The following is a 6,089-nucleotide window of genomic DNA, read 5'->3' on the forward strand; positions in this document are numbered from 1 at the left end:
CATCGGTTTGGACCCAAGTAACGTATGACCGGTTACAATCGGTTATCGGGTGTTGAATGCCCGCTGCGCGTCTTGGCGTAACGTCGCGGCGCCACTGTACATGCTACGTGGTGTGCATGTATGTGGCTTGTTTAGCGCCTGTTTACTGTTTGTTTGCCACTGTTTACTACTGTGATGGGTATAATACATGTATGTTAGATAGAGGATAACTCGCTATAGTAGTTACATACTATTTATAGTTTGACATTTATTTTCGGGTGAAATCGGATTATGCGGATTTTTGATAACCAAGCGCTGTTGGTTCGAGCATGTGTCAACGATAATTGAGCGAGTATGATCGATGTATCGCTGACATCACTACGATTAAATGGTATAATGTTACATGTACATGTGATGTATATGCACTGGATATATTTACAATGTACATTGTGTATGTAGTAAATGTTAACATGTACATGTGTAACTGTAGTATGTACATGTATATGTTTACATGTTACGATGTGTATGTATTATGTAAGTATATATGTTACATGTACATGTGATCTGTTATATGTACATTGGGTATAATGGTTACATGTACAATGTGTTGTATATGTACATGTATAATGATTATGTCATGTGTAGGTGTATATGTACATGTATAAGGTTACATGTACATTGTGTATGCTTATGTACTGTAATAATGTGTACATTGCTGACATGTGTATGTATATGTACATGTATAATGTTACATGTACATGTGTATGTATATGTACATGTATAATGTTACATGTACATGTGTATGTATATGTACATGTATATGTGTACATGTACATGTGTACTGTATATTGTATAATGTACATGTACTATGTATATGTACATGTATAATGTTACATGGTACGATGTCAATATGTATATTGTAAATTGTATAATGTTACCATGTAACATGTATAATGTTAAACTTAATGTTAGTATGTGTAGTGTAATATGAAATACATGTATAATGTTACATGTATGTGTATGTATATGTACATGTTAAGGGTTACATGTACCATGAGTATGTTATATGTACATGTATAATGTTACATGTACAAGTGTATTATAATGCACATGTATAATGTACATGCACACGTGCCAACTGTTACATTATATTGTACAGTGTATAATGTATCATGTAGGCATGTGATAAGGCATATATATGAATAATAGTCTTGATCTTTCATCTCTTTTGTCTCTTCTCTGCTCTCTCTCTCTCTTCTCTCTCTTTTCTCCCTCTCTCTATCTCTTTCTCTCTCTTCTCCCCCTCTCTCTCCCGTTCCTTCTCTCTCTCTCTCTCTCTCTCTCTCTCTCTCTCTCTCTCTCTCTCTCTGTCTTCCTCTCTTTCTCTCCCCTCTCTCTGCCTCCCGCGTGGACAGACAGATGAAGCTGACGACCGGACGACAGGCTTCCTGTACCTGCGCAGCCTCCGTAGAAGGTGCTCCTGCTGACGACGAGTGGTCGCCTTCCTCCCCCTCTCCCGCGGGATGGCATCCTCGACGACTAAACATCATCATCACACACACACACGCAGCGCTGCCCCAACACTCGTGACAGCTGCTTGTGGTGCGGAATACCACCGTTTGTCTTATAATCATTAGGGCGCACTAGGCACGTCCTGTAGTTACAATAGCCACTCTGTATGTACACTAGGCACACTCTGTAGGCATGGTCTGTATGTACACTAGGCACACTCTGTAGGCACGGTCTGTATGTACACTAGGCACACTCTGTAGGCAATGTGCCAGTCCTGTATGTTACACTTTTAGGCACGACTCTGTAGTAACACTATGTAATGTACAACTAGTGCACACTCTGTACGGCATGGTCTGTATTGGTACGAACTAGGCGGGGGGTCCACCCACTCTGTAGGCACGGTTCTTGATGTAGCACTATAGGTAACAATTTTTGTCAACTAACCCACACAATGTGTATGCAATCACTAGGCACAATCCGTACATACACTAGGGTACATCTGTACGTACACTGGCCACACTATGTGTGGTGTGTAAGTCCAGTCACTCAAGGCACCATTACACCATCGAGGATGATATCCTACACTAGAGCAGAGATGGAGTCTCGATTCCCGATCAGATGCGGCATTAGTCCACTCACGTATAACGTTGTTTCAGACACTGTAGCACACCACGACTCACTAATTGGACGGGGGATGTGAGAGACGGAGATTTCAATCGCAGCTCTCAATACAGTAGCATCAGCCCACTCACTTATCGTAGTTTACTGCCAATGTTGAAGGTCTGAGCGACAGCGACAGCGAGTGAAGCTATGTGAACTGGAGCGCGGGGTAGACAGTCTACGGCTACCTAGTCATCGTCTGTCTACGATGATTAACACGTTATTACCTGCGGGCAAGGAAGGCTGTGAGCACGATAGGCGAGTACAGCTTGTGTGCGTGGTGTGGTGTGTTGTTGGTTGTGTGTGTGATGTGTCGGTCTGTGGTCGCGTGCGCTCGCGTGTGTGTGCTGCTGTGGGGTGTTGATAGTTGTGTGTCTTGTGTGTCCGCGCGCTCAGCGGCAGTGTGGAGGTTACACTTGGACATATCATGTGTGTGCTGTGTGTGGTCGTGTCCATGCGCGCTGCGGTGCGCGGCGTTGTGGTCCTATCGATTGTGTTGCCGTTCGCGTCCTGCGTGCGTGTGCCGCAGTCGCTGTGTTCTGGTGGCCATTTCAGTATGCTTATATGTGTTTGCGTGCGGCGCTGTGCGTACGCTCGTCTGCGAGCTGTACGGTGGTTAGGCTAGCCACACACACACCTACTGCCACACACCACGCAATCAGCTGACATCCTATGTGCGTGGTTGCGCTCCAGCCTGGGTCTACTAACCAGGCCACAGAGACAACGCTTGCTTCTGCGGCCTCGACACATAAACCACCTCTAGCGCTGAATTCTCCTTTACAATTAACTAGCTGCCTTCGTTACATGCCTCGGTTACGTGCTCGGTTACTGACGCGTGCTGTTACTCGTCTGCTGTTACTTGCCTCTGGTTACTGTCTCTGTTCTCTGCTGTGAATGTCTCTGTTACTGTCTCTGTCGACTTGTCTCTGTCTCTGGCCCGCTCTGTCACATGGTCTATGTTATGCTCTCTGTGTTACTGCCTCTTGTACTGCCTCTGTTACTGGTTCTGCAGGTGCGCGCGTCGCACTGTCCTCTCGTGGCGTCTGGCCGTGCGTGTTGACGTGGTGCGTCTGGTGTACTGGCACTCTTGTTACTGCCTCTGTTTACTGGTCTGCTGGTTACTGTCTCTGCTTCATGTCTCTGTTACTGTCTCGTGTCACTGCCTCTGTGTCACTGTCTCTTTTACTGCCTCCTGTCACTGATCTCTGTTACATCCTCTGTACTGTCTCTGTTACTGTCTCTGTTAACTGTCTCTGGTTAAGTGCCTCTGTTACTGTTCATAGTTACTGTCTACTGTTACTTGGCCTCTGTTAGCTGCCTCTGTTACTGCTCTATTACTGTATCTGTTACAGGTATAGAGCCTCTCAATGTTCCATGTCACTGGTTACTGTACCTTGTGTTTTACCTCGGTCTCTGGTTACTGTCTCTGTTACTTGGCCTCTGTTACGTGGTCCGTCTGGTTACTGTCTCTGTTACTGCTTCTGGTTTACTGTCATGCTGTACTGCTCTCTGTTGACTGGTCTCTGTCACTCGCCATCTCAACTTCCTGTTCTGCTAGTTATCTCTGGTGCGGGTCGGGTTGACTGTCCAGAGGCGGCGTCTGTTTCACTGCCTGCTTGAAGTACTTGTGTGGCTTCTAGTTACTGGCGAACCTCTGTTACCTCGGCTCGTATTGTGTTTTCCGGCTCCTGGCGTTAGCTGCCATCTCAGGTTCACTGCCTACTTTCTGATTGGTGTCTTCTTGTTCTGCGCATGTATGCCGCTGCCTGTAACCTGGTTCTCTGTTACCTGCTCCTGATTTACGGGTGTGATCGTTCTGTTGAATAACTTATATAGTGATTGCGTCTCAGTTATACTTGACAGGTCTAAATCCTCTATTGTCTTAACCTGTTACTCGCTGCTGGCTGTTACTAGATGCGCATCAATGTTTTCAAGATTGGTCTGTCGTGGTTTAGCTTGATCTCTAGGTCGCCGTGTAACATCTGAGCGGGTTGGCTCTACGTGGACTCTGGATTTAGCTCGTCTCTTTACTGTCGTCTGTTACATCTGTCTCTGGGTTGCACTGCGTTCCTGCTCGCTTCACTGCTCTCTCGTTTTACTGTCCGTCTTTACGTGCCATCTCGTTACTGTCTCGTGGTTACTAGCCTCTGTTGTCACCTGGCCTTCTTTACTGTCTCTGGTACTGGGTCTCTGTTAGCTGCGTTACCTAACTAAGTTATCACACTCTCTTGCCCTTCCTCGGTTACTGCTTCTCTCTTCCTGTGCCGTGTCATCCCTCGCGCCCAATCCCTGTATTGAATACTCACAGTATCTTTTAGCAGCCACTTACTCTGGGGTTACGATTGCCTTCTTGTCACATGCCTCATGTCACTTGTTCTGCCTGTATGAGGCTCGGGCCCCCATCCTGTTTGACTGCTCCTCTGTTATCCTGCCTGCTGTTACTTGCCTCTCGTTACGCTTGTGCCTTCTAGTTAACTGGCCTCTGGATTTATCTGCTGCTCTGTTACCTGCTCTCATAGGCTGGTTACTGTCTCTGTTAGCGGTGGTTCTGTGCTGCATCACGCCGTTACTGCGGCTCTTGGTTTATGTCCTCTGGTTTACGTGCCGTCTGTTACTGGTCTCTGTTAGCTGATCTTCTATCGATTACGAAATTACAACCGATTGACAACACTACATGTAACATTAACATGTACATATACATACACATATACATATAACATTATACATGTACATATACATGTACATGTACATTATACATGTACATGTACATGTACATTGCACATGTACATGTACATGTACATTATACATATACATACACATGTACATGTAACATTATACATATACATACACGTACATGTAACATTAACATGTACTTATACATGTACATTGCACATGTACATGTACGTTATGCATATACATACACGTACATGTAACATTATACGTGTGCGTTCCATCTGTGTGAAGAATGCTTGGATGGCTTCCTGGAAGTTCCGGTTTGCGAGAATCCGTGGGGTGGGGCTTCGTTCGGCGAGGGGGGAGGGGCGTGCTGCAAAACCAGCAGTGGAATACAGAGAGAGAGAGAGAGAGAGAGAGAGAGAGACAGACACAGAGAGAGAGAGAGATAGAGTCAGAGACAGAGAGAAAGAAAGAGAGAGATAGAGTCAGAGACAGAGAGAAAGAAAGAAAGAGAGAGTGAGAAGAGAGAGAGAAAGGGAGAGAGAGAAGTACGGACGCGTGCTATAATCGATGTATCCTGATTTCCCTCGGTTTTTGTGATTTCCAGTTTTCCGTGTGCGAACGCGAACTTTCACAACCTTCTAATTCGCTCGGATAATCTGTTTCTTTATCTCTCAACGCGCTCTCGTCTAGCATTTTTTACTACGATTTCGCGGGCCACTGTGTCGACTCGGCTACCATTATTACTTCTATTGACATAATAGTACTCTATCAACCGGCTGGCTGATTGAAACGCCGCAGTTACACGCGTCGACATTGTCCGCGTCGGTTTTCGGAAGGAATAAATCTGACATTTTCTTCGCAGGGTGCGCGCGGGACGGACGCACGCACGCACTGCTCGGCGAGGCGCGCAGCACCGCGCGCGTAAATAAAACTTTCTTTTTCGATCGACTCATCGCGCGCGGTTCATCTCGACTCATAAACCTCGACATAACATCTAGTTCGGCTCAATTTTCCAGCTTTCATGCGATGTAAATGAGGCGCATTTTGGACGCTCGTGGCGGCGCATCGATGTTCGATAGCTCGTGCTTTGTGCGCACCGATAGCCTCCTTGACTTCCCTGCAACGCCATTAGCACGCAGCACAATGGCCGTCGTGCGCGCGCGCGCCACACACACACACACACACACACACACACACACACACACACACACACACACACACACACACACACACACACACACACACACACACACACACAC

The sequence above is a fragment of the Priapulus caudatus genome, unplaced genomic scaffold, assembly GCF_000485595.1.
Source record: "Priapulus caudatus unplaced genomic scaffold, Priapulus_caudatus-5.0.1 Scaffold1791, whole genome shotgun sequence".
Lineage (NCBI taxonomy): Eukaryota > Metazoa > Priapulida > Priapulimorpha > Priapulimorphida > Priapulidae > Priapulus > Priapulus caudatus.